Raw genomic sequence first — 26,367 nt, 5'->3', positions numbered from 1 at the left:
GCACTCACCCCTAGTCAACTGATCTGGGTTTAATCCATCACCGTTCTTTAGCCCACTCTGCCACCCCAGTTCAGACATGGCCATATGCAATTCAGTCTGACCCTGTGCCTCATGGGAACAGTCCAGCCCGAACTGCCAAGCCATGCCTTCCCTGGACCGGAAACAAGCTACTGAGGACCGGTTTCTGGCATTTCAGCCTTCTTCAGCCCGGCTTGCTTTAGTCCAGTGGCAAAGTCAGCAAGCGGCTCATGACTGAGCATACCCTGCCAACTTATGGCGAACAAAGAAAAACCAAAGGAAATGATGGACGGAGCGTTGACAATACAAGCACTCACCCCCGGTCAACTGATCTGGGTTTAATTCATCACCATTCTTTAGCCCTCTCTGCCACCCCAGTTCAGAGATGGCCATATGCAAATCAGTCTGACCCTGTGCCTCATGGGAACAGTCCAGCCCGAACTGCCAAGCAATGCCTCAGACGTAAGTCCCTTGCTCACTTTGCCACTGGATTTAAGCAAGCCGGGTTTGCTCAAACGCTCCGTCCATCATCCCCTTTTGTATCGCCCAACACACATAGTAGCACAAAGACTACAAATGGCGGGACCACACTGGATGCAAAGACAACAAGAGAAAAGGATGGTTAAAACCATACCAAGAATGTCAGAGTCTTCCATCCCCATTTGGACAGCAGTCCCCAAAACCATCCCGTCAATTACCAGTCTCCTTTGTCTACATGGATAGACTCAGAGATTTTATACAACCTAGAGAGGGCTTGGTACACTGTAGGGGCATTATCTGGTATGTAAACACAGCAACTGGATCCAGCCAATTTACATACTCTTCCTCGATCTGCAAGTATGATGTCTAATACCATACGGTTCTGCAAAGTCATAAGGCGGTCCGCTTGAAGCTGAGCTGTAACATTACTAAGAGCACCTGCTGCCTCATTAATAGTAGCTTCAACAACACGGACAAGCTGTCGAATATGCCTACTATTGATCATAGGACCCCAAAAGGGCAGGAAGCCCTTGAAGAAATCTCCTACTACGTGTGCTGCAGTATCTTCCTGATTGAAGACACCTCTACCATATCTCGTTCTATGATAGTCTGAAGCAGTAGTGTATGTAGGGGGAAGCAGAAACGCCACATAACACGTTCCTGAAAAATCAGGTGGAAACCATGTGTAGGCTCTGTCATGACAAACAAAATATGTGCCTTTAGCTGGCACAAACGGTGGAGAAGTCTGAGATGAATAGACATAGGTTTGAGCACACACACTCTTACCTAGCTGAGCTTTCGGATTCCGACCATTACCTTGCAAACAAAAATGGCCTCGGTGGGGTACAATCCAAATAGAGGGAAACCTTTTTCGTCTCTCTTTCTCTGTCAAGCTGGTACTATATCCAGTCACGTTCCAACCAATGTAAGCCTGCACCTCATCCTCAGGGATAGCATTATATGCATCAATATCTCGGATCATAGCTACTATTCCCCTTATCAAGGCACTATTGCTCGAGTTATCTTTAAGGGAACGTAAGGGGCGTACCTCATTTGCATAGATAAACATGGTCTGAAAAGCCCACACAGACCCATTAAAAGAAAAAGGCAAAACCAAATATGGCATACCTTTATCTGCCGTATGAGGCATAAGACCACAAACCCAACAATTAGTGGTATTTACTACTAACTGATGTTGATGCAACAACTGTATGAACGAGTTGTTGACAAATTCTGATCTCCTTGTCTGTTCATGTTCAGGCAACGTATAAAACTTGTGCAAAGAAACAGTAGTGAAAGAAAGCATAGGTTGGGAGGTGGGTGCAGATGTCTGTTGTGTAGCATAGACAGTCCAACCCACACAAGCTAACGTGATACTTAAAAACATCAAAAAGCACAATATTATAAAACATTTGCTATGTATCAATGTACAAAATCTTGTCTTTAGATCTATTTTCTCAACATCTCTTTCAGTTACAACAGACTCCATCCTCTAACGTGCTGCTCGCGGCAATTTTACTTCTTCACTCAAGTGTGCGTCCAGGCGTCCTAGAAGTCCCTAGAACCGCAGACCTTTCGTCAATACGCGGGCCACCCCTTAAGTCTTATACCGCGACCCTGCAGCTGAACCCGGATGGTGGTTGGAAAAAGGAAAAGAAAAATAGTCTCTTGTCTGAAAGAGTGTAATTCACAAAAAAATTCAGATTTTATTTGTCCTTTTTAGACTTTAAGTTGTAGCGTTCTTTACCAGGAACAGTTTGATCCTGAAAGAGTGCCTCTGGGTGCGTAGTATCAAGTCTCAATCACGGCGGCACAGCTTCTTGCAAGACTTCATCATCCGCACGTTCTGACTGAGTCCATTCCAGATGTGCATTGCTAAAAGGTACAAATCTCGGAACCCTTTCACTCTCGGAATCGGCAACACCTTCCCGGACCCACTTATCGTACGGTAAAGGCAAATGTATCTTCTTGCAATGGATACCATGTACCCAGTTTTTCTTGCCGATCACCTTAATAGCAGTCCGAGTTGATAACAGGACTTGGTATGGACCGGTCCATCTTGGTTCCAAGTTCGTTGACCTCTGGAAATTCCTGATTAGAATCCAGTCACCAGGTTGAATCGTATGGCCTGCGTCTACAGAAACTGAAGGCAAAGTGTCATGGACCTGTTGGTGAAGAACACACAATTTAGCAGTCAAATCATGTAAGTAGTCAACCAACATAGGGTACTCGATATCACTGTACTTCTTAGGCCTCGGCACACCCCAGACATTCGCCGGACGTCCAAAAACAATCTCATATGGGCTAAGTCCCACGCGAGAATGTACTGTTGTTCTCATGGGCAAAAGTGCCAATGGTAAGGCATCGGGCCATGTAAGATCAGAGCTCGCTTGCACCTTGGCCAACTTCAGTTTCAGAGTGCCATTATAGCACTCGACCAGGCCTGCTGACTGGGGGTGATTCGCATCGTGAAATTTCTGTTTAATACCCAGACCCGCACATACTTTCTTCATAATCTGACCCACAAATTCACTTCCATTATCACTCCATACTAACCTCGGCAAGCCATATCTGGGAAAGAATTCTTTGAGAAAAACCTTGGCTGTAGACAAGGCAGTATTATCCTTTAGGGGGTAGGCCTCTATCCATCTGGAAAAGGCACAAACAACCACAAGGACATACTTCAAGTTATTGCATCTTTCCATATGAATGTAGTCTATCTGCAGCACCTCGAACGGATACGTTGGAGGAGCAAAATGACCCGCTGGAGTTGGGGTTCCCTTTTCAGGATTATGCATCAAGCAAATCATGCAGTGTGTAACCAAATTTTCAGCACACCTAGGAATTTCACCATTCTGCCATCCCAGAGCCAACAACTTACATATCCCTTTTGAACTAATGTGAGCCAACCCATGAGTCATAGTAACCCCCGGAAGCACATATGCATCCGGCAACAACCATCGCTGGTGCTCGGACAACTCAACCCAACAGCCTGTTGAATCCAACATTCCCGTACTCTCTCTCCACATGCTCAATTCTTTCTCAGTAGCTTCTGCCTGAATCATCTTCACACTTTCTGTTGTATCTTCACACATTCCTCCTTCCACAACCTATCTGGCAGGACCTGCAACATACATCCGACTCGTCACATCTTTCGCCGTTTCTCTCGCTACTTCATCTGCAAACGCATTCCCTCGACCCACATCATCCGTAACCTTCTTATGCGCACTACACTTCACTATCGCAATTTGGGTCGGCAAAGTAAGTGATTTCAGAAGTTCACTCACTAGTTGTCCATGCTGAATTTTCGTACCATGGGAAGTAAGAAATCCTCTCTCTTTCCACAAGCGACCAAAACTGTGGGCCACGCCAAATGCGTATTGGCTATCAGTATAAACATTCACTCTCTTTCCTTTTGACAACACACACGCTCTAGTCAATGCTATCAACTCTGCTGCTTGCGCTGAATTCTGTGCAATACGTGCTGTTTCAACAATCATGTGCAAAGTTGTGACAGCATATGCTGCAGTCGTCTCTCCATTCGGAAGCTTAAAGCACGAACCATCTACCCATAGGATCCCATCAGGATTCGAAAGAGGAGTGTCTTTCAGATCAATTCTACCCTTCGTTTCCTCCTCTGTCCGGAGAAAACAGTCATGCTGTTCCTGAGCATCTATCTCGACAAAAATCAGCAACAATGTAGCTGGATTCAATGTGTTGCACCACTTGATGTGCACATGGCTAGCCAAAAGCGTCAACTCATAACCTGACAAACGCACACTGGTAAGATGTTGAGTCTTCGTTCTATTCAATAGGGTATCCACTGCATGTGGGTACTAGCACTGCTGCGCACGCGCTGCTGCTGGCGCTTCAGAAATTTTAATCATCCTGGTTTAATATTTGTTTTGTGGCTATATTTTTCACTTATCCCCTGCTTTTAAGCGGGACTTGGCTGGGTCTTTGCCCCCCTCCCTCTTACCGCATATAAAAAGTTGCTGCACCGCTGTTTGGCGGGTCCGGGTCCCGAGGGTGGTCCTGTGTGGGCGCCATTTTGCTTTGGGCTCAGAACTCGATCTGCGGGCGCCATCTTGGAGCGTCCTCGCGCTGGGATTGGACAGCCTACTTAATGCTCTCCTTTCCTGCGCAGCGGGACGCGCAGGTAGGACGCCCTCGCTTAGCCTGAGTCGTGCCAGAGTCCTGCCCGTCTGCGCCTGTCAGCGACGAGGAAGCGCGAGACGCGGCAGGATCTGGTCCCTTTTTTTTTGTTGCTCTTATCTACCCACCCGCGGGATGTCGACTTACACACGGTCAGAGCTGCTGGCCATAGGGCACAAGGTCAGGGTCTGTTTATGTGAGCCTGTTGACCCTTTAGTGGGCCCATATATCTGTGCCTGTAAGGGTTGATCTCTAGAGAGCCCAACCAAGATCCGCTCCCTGGAAGATGCTACCCCAACTAAAAGCAAGATCGATGCGGCTCGGGCCTCCGGATCTGGTGTTTAAATGTGAGATCACTGGTCAAACATCACCAGTCTATACATGACTTGATTGAAAAAGAAGATCCCGATCTTTTCTTACTTACTGAAACCTGGCTTCAGGATTCAGATGCCGCTATTTTGAATCTTGCCTTCCCTCAGAATTACATGGTCTTTACATCTAACAGGACCACGAGAGGAGGTGGTATTGCCATGGCAGTTAAGTCCTGCTTTCCTGCTGAATGGAAAGTTCTTGGGCTGCCCGCCTGTGAAAGTGCTCTCTTCAAAGTTGCTTTTAGCCATCACTTTACTTTCAGCGGTATGCTCATCTACCGCCCTCCCGGCAATGATTCAGTCTTCAAATCCGCGCTGGATGGTTAGCCCTATAGTGCTCGGTTGTGCGAACTTTAACATCATGGGGGACCTTAATATTCATTTTGATAATAGGTCATCCACAACCGTGAACACTCTGCTGGCGGATCTTGAAGCTTTTCAATCATCCAGCATGTTACTCTTCCTACCCACTCAGGGGGCCATATTCTTGACCCCTTTTTTTTCCATGCTTGAGAGGGTGAAGGTGTCAGACCCGATGCAGATGGGATGGACAGATCATTTGCTAGTGGAAGCCTTTTGTCCTATCCACGATAAGCCTTTTAAATCGGTGGACAGGCCTACTCTAAAAAGGCATTGGCACAAGCTCAAACTTGAAGAGTTTTATAGTTTACTGGAACAGAAACCTTTGAGCGCCCTTATGAATGTGGACCAGGGTTACCAGCTGTTCTGCACTTGGATTTCTGACACCCTTGACTCCCTTATACTCATGCGCTGGTCGAAAGGCCGTGCGAAGACATCTAGCCCATGGTATAATGAGTCCCTTCCTGAGCTGAAAAAATCTTGCCGGAAAGCAGAGAGGGATTGGAGAAGATCATATGATCCTCTTCTGAAATCCCGGTACTTTACCAATCTGAAGTCCTATCACAGGGCTATCTGCAGAACACGGGCCGCATTCTATGCTCAGGAATTTTTGGCCAGTACCAATCCATCTAAACTGATTTTTAAGGTCCTGAAAGACCTTATGAAGAAAAGAGCTACCTCGGAAGTGATTTGCACTGACTACCACTGTGAGAATCTGGCAACTTTCTTCCTGGAGAAAGTGCAAAAAATCTACCGAGGATTTGATCCGTGCCGGCCGAATCCAGAGGTAGTTGACCCTAATTCTTTGGGGTATGAGACTTTGACCGTCCTACCAGATTTGTCCACCGAGACTTTTGACAAAGCCTCAGTGTTAAATCAGGTTCTCCTCTGGACCCGCTGAAGCTAGCTCTTATTAGCACACTTTCCCCGCTGTGCCGAGCCCCCATATTGAATCTCATCAATATGTCACTGTCAACTGGAATGGTTCCCACTGCTTGGAAACAGGCAGTAGTCACTCCAATCTTAAAAAAGGCCAATTCTGATCCCCTGCTGCCAGAAAACTACCGCCCTATATCCCTTTTGCCTTGGATGGCTAAAGTAACGGAAGCCCATGTCAACTCAATCCTGTCTGAGCATTTGGCTCACAATCAGATATTGGATCCCAGTCAGAATGGCTTCCGGCCAGGACACAGTAGCGAGACTGCATTACTTTACATCATTGAACATCTTCGCCTGGTACTTGACTCCGGACGTACAGCAGCGCTCCTGCTATTAGATCTGAGCGCTGCTTTCGATACTGTGTCCCACCACATACTGATCCAACGCTTAGAGGAAGCTGGAGTAACAGACATCGCCCTCCAGTGGTTTCGATCTTTTTTGTCAGATCGATCCTTTAAAGTGGCAATACCACCCGGCCAATCCACCATCCATCCCTTGGGTCTGGGAGTCCCACAGGGCTCCTCGTTGAGCCCCACCATGTTCAACCTCTATGTGAAACCGCTAGCTGCAGTCGTCAAACAGTGGGGTTTGACGATGACCTCATATGCTGATGACACGCAGCTGGCGGTGACACTTAGTGGAGACCCTGATGTGGAGGCCCCCAGATTCCGTGCTGGACTTGTGGCAGTAGCAAGCTGGCTTCGCACCAACTGCCTACAGTTGAATGCCACCAAAACTGAGGTGTTGGTGTTGGGGAAACACGCTGAGTTATGGGGAAACCAGTGGTGGCCTCCAGAGCTGGGCGTTATCCCGATCCCAGCTTCCGGAGTGAAAAATCTAGGCATTTGGGTGGATCCCGTGCTCACTTTCACGGACCACACTAAGAAGGTGGCTGCCACTTGCTATGGCATCCTGCGGGGTATAAGGCCGGTTTTAAAGTACTTTGATCCCCCTACCCGGCAGCTCGTGGTCCAGGCATCTATTTTATCCCGGCTGGACTACGGAAGCTCGCTGATGTTAGGGGTGAACCAGGCTGAGGCCTCCAGGCTCCAAAGGGTGCAAAATGCCGCGGCGCGGGCCATTGTGGGCCTCCCCAGACATTGCTCTGTGTCAGGTACCATCTCGGCCCTACACTGGCTACCGGTCAGACAGCGGATTAAGTTTAAAGCGCTGTGTCTGGTCTTTAAAATTATGACATTTTCCTCGCCGCCGGCACTTGCCAATTTACTCACTCCTTACATCCCTCTGAGATCATTGAGATCAGAGGCTCTTCATCTGGCAGTCTGCCCCCGTTTTAAATTGAGCAGAATGGGTGGCCGCTCTTTCCGGGTGCTTGCAGCAGGGTTGTGGAACTCGCTCCCGGTGCACATCCGAGCTCTCAATGACCTGTTCACTTTTAGGCGGGCGATTAAAACTTTTCTGTTTTCCGCCTCTGAGTAGCCGTCCCTCTTTTTTATTGTGTTATGTTATAGTGCCTGTCTAAGCGCCAGGACGCCCCTTTGCTGGGGCAGCTGTGCGCTATAAAAATATAAATAACATAACATAACATAACAATCAATGTATTATCCAATACCAAACCAGCAGACTGTCGGATAGAAACAGCCGCTGCCGCTGTAGCTCTTAAACAACTAGGCAACGCCCTAGCTACCGGATCTAAAGTAGCTGAAAAATGCGCAAATCGGCGCTGCTTGTCTCCAAATTGTTGTGTCAATACTGACAACGCACAACCTTCTATCTCGTGTACATAAAGTGTAAAAGGTTTACTGTAGTCGGGGGTACCCAACACCAGAGCAAAACACAATGCATCACGCAATTCAGAAAAACTCTTCTGACATTCGTCAGACCAAGGAAGAGGGTGTGGTGTGTCCTTAAGAGTAAGTGCCAACAAAGGTTTCGCTAGCAAAGAAAAATTCAGAATCCACGGTCTACAATACGAGGTGATACCTAAGAAGGCACGCACCTCTCTCTGTGTGCATGGCACAGTCCTTTGGGCAATCGCTTGAATACGCTCTGGGGTCAATTGTCTTCCCTCCTTCGACAAGAGATGACCTAAGTAGGTCACTTCTTGGCGGCAATACTGCAACTTCGAAGGTGACACTTTATGATGAAGGTCAGACAGGTGTCGCAACAAAGAAAGAGTAAATTCTTTACAAATCTCTTCATCATCAGCAGCAACCAACAGATCATCGACATTCTGGATAAGAGTAGCACCAGAAGGCAATGCAAGAGTATCAAGCTGAGTTTTCACAGCCTGACTATAAATGGAGGGACTGTCACAATAACCTTGAGTAGCGCGCTTAAACCGGAAACTGCGGCCTCCTAAAGAGTAGCCAAAATTAGCCCTACTTTCCTCAGCAATCGGAATACTGAAGAAAGCGTTCTTCAGATCAATAACAGAAAACCTAGCAGCTGAAGCAGGGATCATAGTCAATAAAGCAGTAATGTCCGAGACAACAGGAAACTGTGGCACAACGATCTTATTGACCTCTCGAAGGTCGATCACAAACCGATACACAGGTTGCTGAGAAGAGTCAGTACGCTTAAGGACAGGCAGAACAGGACTGTTACACACATTACCTCTTGTTTCTTCAACCCCACCTTTCTCAACCAAATCATAGATAATCGCTAAAAGAGCTCTTTCGCCATCACTGGAAATTTTGTACTGAGGAATGCGAGGTAATTTAGCATTCGACTTAAGGGTAACAACTTAGGGTGAAATCTGCAAGAGAACAACATCATTGGGACCTGTAGCCCAAAGTGTATCAGGGAGAGAACGCAGTTCCAGTGGTAGGCGATCCTTAGACAGATACATCGGGGAAATCACTTTCTTACCCATCGTAAGATGTACTCCCGAAGGAGAACAATGTAATGTCGCATGTAATCTTTTCAACAAGTCCAACCCCAACAGATTCTTGCCACAGCCAGTCGTTAGAATAAGGGGAGTCTCCAATTCACAGGGACTAATAGAAAGGGGCAAAGGACAAGAAACCGGGTTACGAACTGGGACGCCAGAAAATCCTACTGGAACATTGGTCAAGCCAGACAAAGGTGCGCCAGGGAGTTTAGAGTGTATCATAGAACTCTTTGCAGCACCAGTATCCAAAAGAAAAGGTTCTGCCACACCTGATGTAATCACTTCAACATAAGGTCCACTCTGGTCTACTGGAACTGACACTACTCCCTCCCTTTGTCCTTGGCTGTCCTAACTATCATTAAAACCAGCACTCTCACTTCCAACATAATAATCATCAGTGTAGTACTGAGTGGACTGGACGGTCGGAACATTCTGTTGGTCAAAATAATTCATAGAATTCTGAGGGGAAAAGGAACGTTCATTCTCAGGAAACGTACCACGTCCCCTACTCCTAGGTACTTGTTGGAAACCACCACGACCTCTCAGACCAGACATACCATTTGCACGCTGTAGCAAGATCGGGCCACTATTCTTGAAGTGACCTTCTTCTTTACAATAAGCACATTGATTAGGGGCTAGCGGGATTCGGGAAGCAAAAGACTCAGACTTCTGCAACAGTTTCTTAAACTGTGGGGGTTGCTGAAACTGGGAAGGTTGCTGAAACTGACACTGATTAGGGCGAGGCGGATAAGCCTGCTGCAGAAGAACTTTTGTTTTTAGTTGTGTAGTCTTCTTCTCTACTTTATCCTTCTCATCTTTATCTCTATTCTCATAGTATTGTGCAGTAGCCAATATCTGGGCCGAAGAAGAAACAGCCCATGAACTCTCAGAGTAATTTAACCTATTAGAAAGTTCAGGAAGTAAATTAAAAACAAACTTATCTACAAACAACCTCTGACCACCTTCTGTACTCATGTCCTGACCACTATGATCAATGAATGTTTCCTCAAACCTAGTGAAGAAATCAGACACACTCTCGTCTTTCTTTTGTTTGCATGCTGCTTACTTGTCCCAATTCACCCGCAGAGGAGCCATCATAGTTTTCATTAAATTAATAATCCTACCAGGTAGTTCTGCAACTAAAAGTTCAGGTTTGGCACCTCCTACCTGCTGACCATCTGCAGCAGTAATATTACCCACGTATCTCCTAACTCTGGCTCGTGATCCTGGTGACGGATCTTCGCCCACAAGGGTTGAGGAACTACATTACCCATCAAAATATCTATGTCAGCTAAATTCATAACACACGCATCAACTGTCTGCGACAACTCCTTGTAATAACCAGCAGGATTTTTTTGGGGGTCAGGCAAGGTCTGCTTAAGAGCCAGGACCTCAGCTCTCTTCCAAGGGACATGCACCCACACTCGCTGAAAATGAACCGGTGCAGCCGCAATACCATGAGCGGCATCAGCCACAACTGCCTCTCTCCATACAGGGGGAACCTCTCTCATAGGATACTGCTTCACTTTTCTCCTAACAGAAGGGTCAGGTTCAAACAATGACTGAGGTGGAAGTCTAGACCTAAAAGTGAGTAGTGTCTCTACCGCTTCCTCAACATCGGAAACCACTATCGTCCCTTTAGCAAATTCAGACTGAACATTAAGCAATTCCAGTGGAATTGAACCCAACTCATTATCTTCCCACTCCTGACGAAGGAAGGTACACATGACATCAAAAACATACCTTTGTTTTGGTGCTTCCCACTGTAGGAAGATATCCAAAACCACTTGTGGACTGTACTTGGAGGTATTCGAAACTCATCTATGAGCAAGGAGATCTAACAGTGCCCGCTCTTCGGGACCAGGGATATGACTACGTCTCTGCTTACGTTCAGAAACAGGGGTCATATTCAGTGACCCAAAGAAAGGAGACAAAAGACTAGTGACAGTCTCAGTCATTCGTTGCCGAGCAGAAGGAGAAGTTGACATGAGGACAGGAGACAAAGTGTTTTGAGGCGACAGAGACGTAGGGACAGAAATAAGAGAAGTCAAAGATAAAGGAGTGTAAGGCAAAGGAGTTTGAGGCAAAGCTGGTGGCAAGCCTGGCGACCCTTGAGGGGGCTGCACCGGGGGAGGAAGAACCACCTGTGAAGCAACGGGTGGCTGAACAACAACAGGGGGTTGAACGACAACAAGGAGTGCAACAACTGGAGGTAACGGAGGTGCAGTAGCACCCTGCACATAAGGGGGTGGTAATTTCAGTAAATGTGACATCAAAGGATCCTTTTCAGGGTCTTCAGTCACATTTGAAAGGGGGGTGGCAAAGCCGGGTAACATTTGTCAATGGCCATGCAATGTTGTCTATCTGACACTTTAATCGCACGATCTTCTTCATCTTCCTTAAACTGCCTAGCAGCTTGCATTACCAATATATTCCTTTCCTTCCTATCTCTCTTAGCTTGCTTAATTTCTCGCTGTCTGGCTTCCTTACGCCAAAGGCGGAAAGAGTCAAACATCGCCGGCGGGGCTTTCTTCTTAAATAGCACAACTTCTAGGTTATCTAAAACATCTGATTCAAAACTACCATGTTGGGGCCATCGTAAAACACTATCTTTCCTTGTATACCGGACCCATGCTTCTTTAAAGGTAATGGGACCTACACCATTCTTTGAATAGAGCTCATAAGTTGGAGTTCCAACTGGAGGTATCGGACACGAGTCCTCCAATCGGGAATCCCTATTACAACTACAACAAAACCATTTCCTAAATTTGCTAAAACCAGGCATCTTTTAGCTCACTAGTCTTGCTTCAAACTTCAAGGGGTTATCAAAAATGATACACTCGCAAATATACAAACCCCTCGGCTTCGACTATTGCAATGGCCGAATCAAAACCAAGAAACAAAACAAAGTCGTGGGAGCGACCCACTTATACTTAACCAAAATGTCTGTCAAGCCACCAGAAGACCGTCTAACGTTTCGCCTTACAAATCATCACAAGAGGGTCCAAGACAGGGCGCCAGTCAGGGCAGGAGTCCTTTGCAGCCGTCGGAAAGGGGAAGCCTCACAGAAAAAAACCTTCGGTCCACGTCGACATGCAGGGGTCGATGAAGTGGCAGCCGTCCTCCAGAATTTCCTCACGGGGCTCCTCACAATCTTCGGGCTTGGACCAGTACCGCTGAAGTCGCCCAACGTTGGGCGCCAGTTGAAGAACTGGGGTTGAACCCAGCGGCGTCAGGGGCACGCCTAAGATCTTCGAGCTCACCTGTCTTGGTATGCAGAGACACGGAATACTTCTGGATGGCATCAGACACCAAGTGTATTAGCTGCAGCTAGTGAAGAACCGGGTTTTAGAACCCAGTGGCGCCAGGGGAAACGCCCGAAGTCTTCGACTTCTCCAGCCTCAGAATACAGAGACATGGGATACTTCTCGGTGACGTGAAAGATCAAATTTATTGGCTGCAACCAGGAACAGAACTTCTACGAAGTACGACACAAGTAGGTTCGCTAGAATCTGCTCAATTTTCATGTTGCGAGACTTCGTCTTTTATGCCAAAAATCACATTCCTGACAAACACTCATTATTTACAAACTATCCAATCATAGGTAGCTTTGCAAAAGGTATTGCATGACCACAAGCCCACTTTTCAGCTGTCCAGCCCACCAACAATTACACGGGAAAGCCCAACATTCTTGCTCGGACAGGCCGGGCAAACCCATAATGAAAGACCACAACCCAAATCATAAATAGACCAAAAAAGAAGGAGCAGAAACAGATGAGAAGCAAGATAAAGGGGTGTGTGCGTGTACAAGAAACTCAGCAATGTCCTGTTCTTTGATCTCTATCTCGACGAGCTACCGGACAAGGAACTGGCTTAACAAGTCAAGCTTCAGGCAACGGGGTCAGTTCGCTCAGGTCACCTAGAAGTCAGCTAAAGGTGTACATGTCCCAAAGACTCGTTCGGCCGTAGTCATCGGCCTATGTGAGGGCAACCACAAAATGGCTGCCGTACACAAAATGGAACCCGAGGGTTCAGAACAAAATCCATGAATACGTAGTGATTCCATCGATCGAACATGACGAAATCACTCGTACATGCCGCACTCACTAGTTATGGTCCGTTACTACCAAATTCATAACGGTATTATGACCTTTATAAAACAGGTTCAGAATTCACGGAACCTCAGTCCCTCCTTTTGGCCTTACATAGGCAAAAACCTAAACTCATGTCAATCTTAATCCAGGTCTATATTCATCAGACCATCAATATGTTGCTAAATCATCATCCTATTACTTAGTACCGCTCTCCAGACAGGTCTCCTCGCACACATAGTAGCACAAAGGCCACATATAGCAGGAGCACACTGTACACAAAGACAGAACAGGAAAACGATAGCTAAAGCCATCCCGATGATCATCAGAATCTTCCATCCCCAAGTGGAGAACAATCCCCAAAACCATCCCATCAACGACCAATCTCCTTCGTCCACATGTACAGACTCGGAGATCTTATGTAGCTTGGAAATGGCCTGGTACACTGTCGGAGCATTTTCTAGAATGAAAACGCAGCAGCTCGATTGGATCAATTTACATAACCCTCCTCTATCTGCAAGTATGACATCTAACGCAACTCGATTCTGCAACGTCATAAGACGATCCGATTGGAGCTCAGCAGTCAAATTACTAAGGGCACCGGCAGTCTCAACTACGGTGGACTCAACCACTCTCGTCAATTGCCGTATGTTCCTACTGTTGACCATAGATCCCCAAAACGGCAGAAAACCCTTCAGAAAATCTTCCAATTCTTGTCCTGCAGTATCTTCCTTACTGAAGACACCTCTAACAACTCTTGTTCTGTGATAATCTGCCGCAGCAGTATACGAAGGGGGAAACAGGAACGAAACATAACATGTTCCCGAAAAATCAGGGGGCAACCATGTATATGCTCTATCGTAGCAAACAATTATGTACCCTTAACTGCTAAAAACGGTGGGGAAGTCTGGGACGCAAAAACATACGTCTCAGTGCAAACACTCTTCCCTAACTGAGCTCTCGGATTCTTGCCATTACCTTGCAGACAAAAATGACCACGATGAGGTACAATCCAAATCGGAGAAGATCTTTTTGCTCGCTAGTTTTCACTCAGACTAATACCATATCCAGTAACGTTCCATCTGATATATGCTAGTGTCTCATCTTTCGGAATAGTCTCATAAGAGTTAATTCCTCTAATCATGTCTACTATTCCCCTAACTAAGGCACTATTCCTCAGATTATCTTTCACAGAACGCAGGGGCTAAACTTCACGGGCATAGATGAACATCGTCCTATACGCCCATACAGAACCATTATAGCTAAATGGCAAACCAGGTAAGGAATACCTTTATCAGTAGTATGAGGCATAAGACCACACACCCAGCAATTAGTGGTGTTCACTACTAACTGATGCTGATGTATTAGTTGAACAAAGGAGTTATTAGCAAATTCCAATCTTCTAATGGACTCATGTTCAGGCAAAGGATAGGTTGTGTAGTGGGTGCAAATGTCACATGAAAAGAGAAAATAACATATCCCAACAAAAACATCATCATGCTAAGTAGCATAAAAAGACACGTTATCAAAAAACATTTGCTACTCATTAGTCTACATCTTCTTGTCTTAAAGTTCATTTCTTCAACAGCTCTCTCGATCGGCAGAAACTCCATCCTCTAACCGTGCTGTTCGCTGCACTTGGTTCTCTTCTGCTCAAGTGTACCTCTGAATGTCCCAGGGAACGCCCTAGAACAAGCCAGAACTGTCGACCTTGTGTCTTCCAGCCGTACACTCTGAGACTTTATACCGCGACCCTACAGCTGAACCCGGATGGCGGTTCGAAAAACAAAAATCGATCTAAACAGTTTCTAAGATGAGAGAGCGTAGTTTCAAAAAGCAAGAAAAGAATTATTGATTTATTTGTCCATCGACTTTTGGTCGTAAATTATAGCGGCCTTTACCAGGCAATGTCTGATCACAAAACAACAACTCAGGTTCAGTAGTGTCCAGTCGAACTGATGGATTCACAGCTTCTTGTAAAATGTCGTCGTCCTCACACTCAGAACTTGTCCCAATCAAACATGCATCGCTGAACGGGATAAAACGGGGCACGGTCTCTGAATCGCCAACACCCTCCTGGACCCACTGGTTGTACGGCAGAGGCAAAGGAGCTCTCTTACAATGTGCGCCGTGGATCCAGTTTTTTTTACCCTGCAAACTCACGGAAGTACGCGTTGCCAACAGGACCTGGAATGGTCCAGTTCAGCGGGGCTGATTGTTCTTTGTCCGCTGGAAGTTCTGCATGAGGACCCACGAGCCTGGTTCAATGGCGTGTCCTGGATCGTCAGATGCTTGTGGCAGTGTATCGTGAACCTGTTGGTGTAAAACACGCAATTTAGCCGTCAAATCGTACAAATAATCAATCAGCACAGGATGTTCAATCTCGCTAAACTTTGTCGGCCTCGGCACTCCCGATATATTTGCCAGGCGACCAAAAACAATCTCGTAGGGACTAAGTCCCACTCGAGAATGTACTGTCATTCTAGTTGACAAAAGTGCCAATGGCAAAGCATTGGGCCATTGGAGACCAGAGCTTGCCTGAATCTTGGCTAGTTTCAGTTTTAGGGTGCCATTATAGCACTCAACTAAGCCAGCTGATTGGGGGTGATTTGCAGCATGGAACGTTTGCCTTATACCTAAACCATCACACACACTCTTCATCACTTGACCCACAAATTCACTCCCGTTATCACTCCACACCATTCTTGGCAAACAATACCTAGGGAAAAATTCCTTGAGCAGGGCTTTGGCTGTGTACAAGGCAGTATTATCTTTCAGGTGGTATGCTTCTATCCATCTCGAAAAGACACAAGCAACTACGAGGACTTATTTCAAATTATTACACCTTTCCATATGGATGAAATACAATTGCAAAACCTCAAACGTATACGTTGGAGGCGCAAAGTGACCAGCTGGAGTTGGAGTTCCCTTACCAGGATTATACATCAGACAAACCATACAATTTTTGACCAGATTATCCGCACACTTAGGAATTCCAGCATTCTGCCATACTAGAGCCAGCAACTTACAAATCCCTTTCGCACTAATATGAGCCATTCCATGCGCCATCGTAACCACTGCAAGCACATACGCATCAGGTAGCAACCATCGCTGATGTTCGGACAACTCAATCCAACAACCAGTCGAATCCAATTTTCCCTTACTCTCTCTCCATACACTCAATTCTTTCTCCATAGCTTCAGCCTGAATTGACTTCACACTCTCTATCCTATCTTCACACATTCCTCTATCCGGAACCCATCTTGCTGGACCCGCAACATACATTCGACTGATCACATCTTTCGTCGTCTCATTTGCAACTTCATCCGCAAACGCATTACCACGACCAACGTCATGTTGCACTGCATTTCACGATCGCAACTTGCATCGGTAACGTAAGCGACTCAAGAAGTTCATTCACCAACTGACCATGCTGAATTTTCGTACCATGCGAAGTCAGGAACCCACGCTCTTTCCACAAACGTCCAAAGCTATGGGCAACACCAAACGCGTACTGGCTATCGGTATACACAGTCACTCTCTTTCCTTTCGACAACGCACACGCTCTTGTCAATGCAATCAACTCTGCTGCTTGAGCTGAATTTTGTGGAATACGTGCAGTTTCAACAATCGTATGCAAAGTCGTAACAGCATATGCTGCAGTCATATCACCATTCGGAAGCTTAAAGCATGAACCATCTACCCATAAGGTACCATCAGACTTTGCAAGAGGAGTATCTCTTAAATCTACTCTCCCCTTTGTTTCCTCTTCTGTCCTAAGAAAGCAATCATGCTGTTCTTGAACATCTGTCTCTACAGAAATCGGCAACAACGTGGCTGGATTCAACGTGTTGCATCGGTTTATATGTACATGACTCGCCAAAAGCGTCAACTCATAACCTGACATTCGAGCACTAGTCAAGTGCTGTGTTTTGGTCCTTTTCAACAAAGTATCCACTGCATGTGGAACCATCACAATCAACGTATTATCCATCACCAAACCAGCAGACTGTCGAATAGAAACAGCTGCTGCCGCTGTGGCTCTCAAACAACTCGGTAATGCTCTAGCTACCGGATCCAAAGTCGACGAGAAATACGCACATGGACGTTGTTTATCGCCAAATTGTTGAGTCAAAACCGACAATGCACATCCCTCTCTCTAGTGAACATAGAGTGTAAAAGGCTTACTGTAGTCGGGAGTACCCAACACAGGAGCCAAACACAATGCGTCACGCAGTTCAGAAAAACTCTTCTGGCACTCGTCAGACCAAGGAAGAGGATTCAGAGTATCCTTAAGAGTAAGTGCTAACAAAGGTTTCGCAAGGAGTGAAAAATTCAAAATCCATTGCCTACAGTACAAAGTAATACCCAAGAAAGCACGCACTTCTCTCTGTGTGGTTGGCACATTCATTCTGGCAATCGCTTGAATTCGTTCTGGAGTCAATCTTCTTCCCTCCTTCGATAAGAGGTGACCTAAGTAGGTCACTTCTTGTCGACAATACTGCTACTTCGAAAGTGACACTTTATGATGGAGGTCAGACAAATGTCGCAACAAAGAAAGAGTAGCTTCTTTACAAATTTCCTCATCATCAGCAGCAGCTAGCAAATCGTCGACATACTGAATAAGAGCAGCACCATCAGGTAAAACAATCGTGTCAAGCTGTGTTTTCAAAGCCTGACTATAGATTGATGGACTCTCACAATAGCCTTGAGGGCCGCGCTTAAACCGGAAACTTCGGCCTCCTAAAGAGAAGCCAAAAATATCTCTACTCTCCTCGGCAATCGGGATGCTGAAGAAGTAGCTGAAGCAGGAATCATAGTCAGCAAAGCAGTAATATCTGGGACAACAGGATATTGCGGTACGACGATTTTATTCACTTCTCGAAGATCGATCACAAACCTATACACAGGCGGCTGAGAAGAATCAGTACGTTTCAAAACAGGCAAAACCGGACTATTGCACACATTACCTCTCGTCTCTTCAATCACACCTTTCTCAATCAAATCATAGATGATCGCTAAAAGCGCTCTTTCACCATCACTAGAAATCCGATATTGGGGAATACGTGGCAATCTAGCATTCGTTTTCAGCGTCACAACGTATGGAGGAATCTCCAAAAGACCCACATCATTAGGACCAGTAGCCCAAAGAGTATCAGGGAGAGAACGCAATTCCAATGGAAGTCGATCCTTAGACAAATACATCGGAGAGATCACTCTCTTACCCAATGTAAGCTGTACTCCTGAAGGAGAACAATGTAGTGTCACATACAATCTCTTCAACAAATCCAATCCCAACAAATTCTCACCACAACCTGTCGTTAAAATGAGCGGTGCTTCAAATTCGCAAGGTCTAACAGAAAAAGACAAAGGACTAGAAACTGGATTACAAACCGGGGCGCCAGAAAATACTACCGAAACATTCGTCAAGCCAGGCAAAGGTGCGCCAGGGAGTTTAGAGTGCATAATAGAACTCTTCGCAGCACCAGTATCCAACAGAAAAGGCTCTGACACACCTGATGTAATCACCTCAACATAAGGTCCACTCTGATCTACTGGAACTAACAGAACTCCCTCTCTTTGTCTATGGCTGTTCTAGCAATCATTACCATCCACATTCTCGCTCTCAACATAGTAGTCGTCAGCATAATACTGAGACGACCTACCAGACGCAACATTCTGTTGATCAAAGCAATTCATTGTATTCTGTGGAGGAAAAGTATGTGCATTCTGGGGGAAAACACCACGTCCTCTACCTCTAGGAACTTGTTGAACACCTCGACCTCTCACACCAGACGCACCATTCGCACGCTGCAACAAAATCGGGCAACTATTATTGAAATGCCCTTCTTCCTTACAATACGCACACTGATTAGGGCCTACCGGAAAACGCTGTTGAGAAGGCTCGAGCCTTTGTGAACTTCTCTGAAACTGCTGAGGTTGCTGATATTCACACTGATTATTACGAGGCGGATACGCTTGTTGCAAAAGAACCTTCGTCTTCAAATCTCTAGTCTTTCTGTCTGCTTTCTCTTTCTCATCCTTATCCCTATTTTTGTAATATTGCGCAGTAGCCAATATCTGAGCAGACGAAGAAACAGCCCATGAACTCTCTGAATCCTTCAACTTATTACATAACTCTGGAAGCAAGTTACGAACAAACTTATCTACGAACATTGGCCACCTTCTGTACTCATATCCTGACCAATATGATCGACGAATGTCTCTTCAAACCTCATGAAGAAATCAGACACACTCTCATCTTTCTTCTGCTTACATGCAGATAACTTATCCCAATTCACTTGCATATCAGGCATTAAAGTCTTCATAAAATTAATAATCCTACCAGGGATTTCTGCAACTAAAGGCTCAGGTTTAGCTCCACCAGCTTGTCGACCATCTGCAGCAGTAATGTTAACCCACGTATCACCTAACTCTTGTGCATGATTCTCATGACGAATCTTCGCCCATAAAGTCTGAGGAACCACATTACCAAACTGTGTTAACAACAAGGACCCCCTGATATGGATCAATATCCTGGGACAGGGTAAACAATATATGTAAAATAACACTCCCAGGCATACACCTAAAGCAATTGCACAATAGATTAAACAAACAAACTAGTTCAATTTAGAAAATATACATTTTTAATTTGATTAAAAAGGAATAATAAAAATCAGTGCATTGATCAGAATTGATAAAATGACAATATAATGATACATGTGTATTCACAAAAGAATTAAAAAGAGGTTAGATGGCATCCGGTCGACGCGTTTCGACATAAAGAATATGCCTTCATCAGGACTTATACCATCAAGTTTCTGTAAAAAAGATCATAACAATGTTTTACTTTTTTAGCCTCCTAACGTGAGACAATATAACATAACTAGTTTCATGTTTGTTACAACATTCTATTGGCAAGGGATTATTTTCACATTTATGATATACCGCTTTTTATAAACAAATATCAGACACCTATGCATATAAGAGGTTTAAAAGAACAAGCCATACTGTGTTATGTGTGTACAGACAACAAGATACAATGCGGCAAAAATCTTTACCAAAATACAAAGTTAACACCTTTTATCTAAAGACATATTTATACATTTTGACATCTACAGGGACTACTTTCGTGTTATCAAATCCAATACTTTGGTTGATGGTTATTTCTCATTTTTAATAATACATGATACATGATGTCATTGATGTCCTCACTCAAATTACGCTTGTTTGCATGTGACTTTTAGGTGCTTCATCTCGTTCTAAATTAGAACCTACAAACGATTAGTTAAAAAGAAGAGTAAAGGGATAGAAAGATAGAGCGAGAAGGGAATAATGTTCAGATTATCATCCTAATATTTTATACATCTCTTTTAATACCCATATTTCTGAGAAGTTTCATGACACTTCTATCATCTGTTTATTAATGCATATTCACTGCCTTAGTTACTTGTAAGCTTATTGCAGAAGGCAATATGCAAGATTTAAAATAACCCTTACTTCGATTTCTAAAACAAAACATATTTTCCTTGTAACCAATCTTATGCTCTTACCTAAAAATGTACTCATGTACTGGGACAATACTATTCTCATATAACGGGGCTGTATCGGGGCTGTATCGTCAGGTTCCGAACTTGATATTTTAATTACAATTTTCTAAAAAAAACAAGGTAAAATGCGGGTAAGTGGTCTATGTTTTTTTTCCACTTTGTGGTTCCACTAAAGAAATAACACGTTACTGCTCACCTTGCATAAATATTAATATATCTGTTGGCAGTTTCCAGTAGAGCATTCATTACATGGGTTTATTTAGGTCCAAAAGGGCGACAATTCCCTATAGGCAAAGGAATATGTTTTCGTTATTAACAGCTTTGCTCCTAGTTATTTTTAAGAAGAGACGTAATTATAGTTATCTTACCCCAAATGAATTAGGATACTTTCTTCATCTGGGGTCTTTCTATGGGTAGAGCACCACAACTGTATACTAATATGTAGAATAGGGTCCTGGCATATAAAATACAAATTAAATAAACGGATGTTATAAACTGAGCTACACGTTTATTAACAATTAAATGCGGCTCGTATCTAATTACCGCTTACCTAAATGTAATAGAGCGCTGTTTATTAGTAGTGCCGGTCTTCCCTCGTGGTCGGGTTTAAAAGTATACGGCGATGGCGTCGTGATATGTATTCTTTTTTACTGCCATTCAGACGCTACTCCTGATAAAAAAGGTACAAACTTTTAGTGTATCTATGCTCGTTAGCGTTGTCTAGATTTGGTTTAAACAATAGAGCATACGCGGTCTCTTACCGGCAAAAGTTCACGAGGGTATGACGATTCAGGATACACTGCCGGCGGGTCAGGTTTCAAAAGGAACAACCCCGCTTTGCAGTTCAAAGGTTCTTTTATAAGAACGATTACTATTGGTTTACGCAACACCTGAGTTCTTAAAGGGAAAAGCCTTATTTTCACGAAACCTGTTTCTAGGGGATAGTTAAACAATTCTTTATTTTCGTATTTTTACCTTTTTCGATCTAAAGGAGCTCACGATTAACCCGATGTTAGGGGGTGTTAGGGGATGAATAGACATTTATTTATTTAGCGTGTTGCAGCCTTATTTCTTGACAAGAAGTAACCTATTTTTGAGTAAAACGCTTATGTTCTATTATAATTCAGGTATATATTGATCACCTATATCTATTTTATGTGTTCTTTCTAGTTAAATCTAGCCTTATTATTTGTTGGTGGGATCTTATTTTTTTTTAATTTTAACAAGTTCTCATAAAATTGCATTCTCCCAAGGTAATTCATTATTAAGGCTATGGCTGAAGGTCTTTAGGGAAAAAATCCAAAAAACTTCTCGTTTCTTTCGTATCTTTTCTCCTCCCTTAGTGCTAGGTGTATGGATCTTTTCCAATATGCGCCATCGTATATCCGATGGGGCATGCTGGAAATCTATGAAATGTGCAACAAGTGGGGCTGCCAATTTCTTAGTTTTGATTGCTGATCTGTGTTTGGTTAACCGAATTTTAATTGCTCTAGATGTTTCGCCCACATATCCCATATGGCATGGGCATATGAGCAAATAAATTACATTGCTGGTGTTACATGTCCACAGATCATTCGCTTCAATATTATATCCATTCAGTTGATATGTCTGTCCTGATATGATGCCATCACAAGAGTGGCAGGAGCCACATCTTGAAGTACCTTTTACAGGGTTCACACCCTGTATAGATTTTTGTATAAATGGGAGTCTTTCAGAGGTGCCAGTATATCTTGATCTTACCACAAGGTCTTTTAAATTTTTGTTTCTCCGGTGTGCACACATCGGTTTCTTGAGCTTAGGTTTAGATGATTCTATGTTTAGTAAGTGCCAATTGGCATTCACTATCTGCCTGATTGTTGCATTTAGTGTTGAATGTCGTGTGACACACACTAGTTTTGGTTCCTGGACTTCTTTTTTTGATTTTAAGAGTGCATCCCGATCATAATATCGGGCCCTCTTATATGCCTCACGAACTAGACGATGAGGGTATCCTCTGTCGAGGAATTTTTGCTTCATCTTTTTGGATTGTTTATCATAGTCTTTGATATTTGTACAGTTTCGTCTCACCCTAAGAAACTGTGAGAAGGGGATGCCATCCTTCTAATTCCTAGGGTGATAACTCGAAAAGTGGAGCAAGGTATTTCTTGATGTGGGCTTCGAATATAGGTCCACTTCCAATTTATTATTTTCGTTCTTAATATATATATCCAAGAACTCAACTTTGGTAGTATTGACATGGGCAGTGAAATTAAGATTTTCATCTGCAAGATTGATCCACTCCAAGAATTCTCCCAGAGTCTGTTCCCCACTGGTCCAGATGAAAAAGATATCATCAATAAACCTGTACCAGTGGGAAACAGACTCATAGAAAGGGGCCATCTCATTATATATATTACGTGCCTCAAAAAGGGCCATATATGTATTCGCTATGGACGGAGCCATGGCTGCCCCCATGCTCACGCCCTTGATCTGTTGATACATATGGTCTCCGAATTGGAAGACATTTTCCTGCAATACTATTGAAAGGCAATCATGAACAAACTGCTTGTTACAAGGTATCTGATGTAAGTCTATGAACCACATAGTGGCATCCAATGCTCCTTTCTGTGGGATATTACTATATAGAGCTTCAACATCAAGCGTAACCAATAGATCATTATCCTCATTGAATTTTAGATTTTCCACCTTTGCAATCATTTCACCTGTATCTTTAATGTAAGATGGAGATAGTGAGATATAAGGTCTCAGAGAGTACGTTTTCAGCCATCATCCCGGGGTCAACACCAAACGTATCAGCACCCCATGGAACCCCAGCACTATCTGGAAACTCGCAGCAGGCAATATCAGAGGCAGTGGATGTGATACCGATCTTTAACCTTTCCAAACATAACCTAAAAGCCTCAGATATATCTTTACTTTCAAAAGGTTTAACTTTTGTTCCACATGCCAATGTAAACTTTTTTTTTTTTTTTTTTTTTTTTCAAGACCTTTATTAGGCGCAAAAGGTTAATACACAGCCAATGTAAACTTATTCGAACTGTACCAAGATGTGCATTCTTTTTTCAGAAAAATAAGACTTCAAAAATTCTTCATGGATAAGATAGAAATAGATCAGGATAATACAACTAACAATATTGTGGCCCGACCTTCAACGTTCACACCATCACTGGACCAACTTGGTCCTGAGATGGCGATGTTTGAAAAAGTTGTCCTGGCAAAATTAGATCAAGCCCTTAGATATGTTCCCAAATCAAAATACAATATCTCAAAAGAGGAACATGACTCTTTACTCAATTTAAAGAACAATAAATCCCTGATAATAAAAAGCAGCGATAAGGGAGGCGGTATTGTCCTCATTGATTCTAATGCATATGAAACAAATATGTTGAATATGTTGAATGACCCCCTGTTCTATAAAGAAGTCACTAATAATCCGACAGATAAGATAGTTAGAAAGATTCAGCAGACTACAAAGAGAGCTTTAGATAGGAAAGTAATAACTAAAAAAGTATATGAATTCCTAAATAAGTCGCAAGGGAAAATAGCATGCATTTATGGGCTTCCAAAAATGCACAAAAACCAACAGGACCCACCCTATCGACCCATAGTTTCTACAATTGGCACTCCTACGGAGGCCCTTTCCAAGTATGTAGATAATATATTGAGACCGAGTCTCGAGTGGTAATAAATAATGTGTCTATATTTCTTAGCACATTAATTTAGCTAGAATTCAGAAAGGAAAATCGTTCTTGTCCTGTAAAGAAAACAAATTGGTTTTAAATGGCCAGTGAAAGAGACATTCGTATACTCCCCGACACAGGTCATGATAGAAGCCCTTTTGAATGCGACTTCACAGAGATCGAACATAAAAAGCAAAATGTAAGTTTCAGTCAGATGTAGAAAAAGAACTGAACTAACCACATCAGTCTTCAAACTGGTAAAAAACGACTTGCACACAAATGTTTCATAAACTTTTATTACCAGAAAAAAGAACAAATATACAGTCCTGCAAGACATACGAGGAGCAAATACATTTAAAGAACACTTTTTCAAAGTAGGCAGCTGTGTATTTCCCTAACAGCAATGTCACTATTAAACCTTGCACTATTTAAAAATAAAATTTGACCAACAGCATTATTGCTTATTTTAGTAAACAAATTGTGATATATGTAAAGCTCAGATGTAAATTGTACATCTGCTCCGTTAGGCTTACACTTAGTTCAGGATAGTTGGCACATAATTTGCAATTGGACAAAACATCTGAGAGCACTCTGGGGACAATATGCCAGATGTGTGAAATGCAACTGGAAAGGTGTGGGTATTTACTATTTTAGAGTACCTTCTTACTACAGCGAAGTGCTGGTACTCTCCCATTAAACATATTAGACCTCTGCTGAGAAGTGCAGGTACTCTCAGTTGAAACTGAAAGAAGTGCAGATACTCGGTCTCTGAAAGTACCAGCCCATTTAAAGCATTGATTATCATTAAAGTAGCTTTCCAGGAATACGCACACATTTGTCAATATGCATGGTGCACAGTTAAGCTACACATTTGTTTGCATGTACGAACATGGGGTCCACACATAACTTTTTCTTTGTTTTAGGGCGATGCTGATTTTCCGGTAGACAATCCCCTTCTCCTACATCTCACGCATTTTGGGATTATTCCCACTGCAGTGCGTCCTTGGAAAAACAATCTACTTTGCCCTCTACAAGAATAAATCAACATTTGAATGTCCCTTTGTGAATGCCTGCCAATTTTAAAGTTTGTGGGTCTTCACATCATTTGCAAGGCACTCTTGCCATTGAACGTCCACTCTCCTGGCCTCTCCCCAGATTAGTGGAGAGGATGTGGCAAAACAGCCAGCGCTAGCTATTTTGCAACTGGGGAACCAGGTTCGTGTCTGGGCATCGGCTCACCAGCCTGTGATTCCGGACAAATCACGTAATCTCCCCGTACCTAAAAAAATGAATGTGTCTTTGTGTCATATTACTGGTGTTCATGTAAAGGGTTTAAATGGCCTTGCATCGACTTTGCTCTATAGAAAACTGCAAAAAAAACGATTGACTCACAAATCATATTATAGGAGCTATTTTTTAAATCTAGTTTGCGACATCAACATTATCGGCGCCATCTTGTCCCTTTTCAGGCTCATATGTGCGCATAAGTAGCAGCCATTTTGAATATCATGGCCTCTCTGCCCACTGCCGATAGCCAGCGCGTCTCTCTCTCTCTCTCCCTCTAACCTCGCAAGCATCCCCCCGCACGCTGACAGCCCCCGCTCTCACATGCTTGGGCCATAAAACCTCCCTTTCAGCGCGACCCTGCCTCGGAGTCACATCCCGTACCCAGCCAACACCTCCCTCCATCCCTTTCGAGATCATACATCCTTTGATGAACCCCCCTTTCCTCTGTGCCCGATTGTCCTGCTCACTCCCAGGCCACCACCTGGTCCTGCGGATACAGTTAATTGCCCCCATACAGTAGGAAGCCTCTCTCTCTTCAAAGGATCTACAAATGATCAAAGCCCCCACCCCATGAGATCTGAT

The sequence above is a fragment of the Lissotriton vulgaris genome, chromosome 5 (assembly GCF_964263255.1).
Source record: "Lissotriton vulgaris chromosome 5, aLisVul1.2, whole genome shotgun sequence".
Classification (NCBI taxonomy): domain Eukaryota; kingdom Metazoa; phylum Chordata; class Amphibia; order Caudata; family Salamandridae; genus Lissotriton; species Lissotriton vulgaris.
This window is presented reverse-complemented; position numbering follows the sequence as displayed.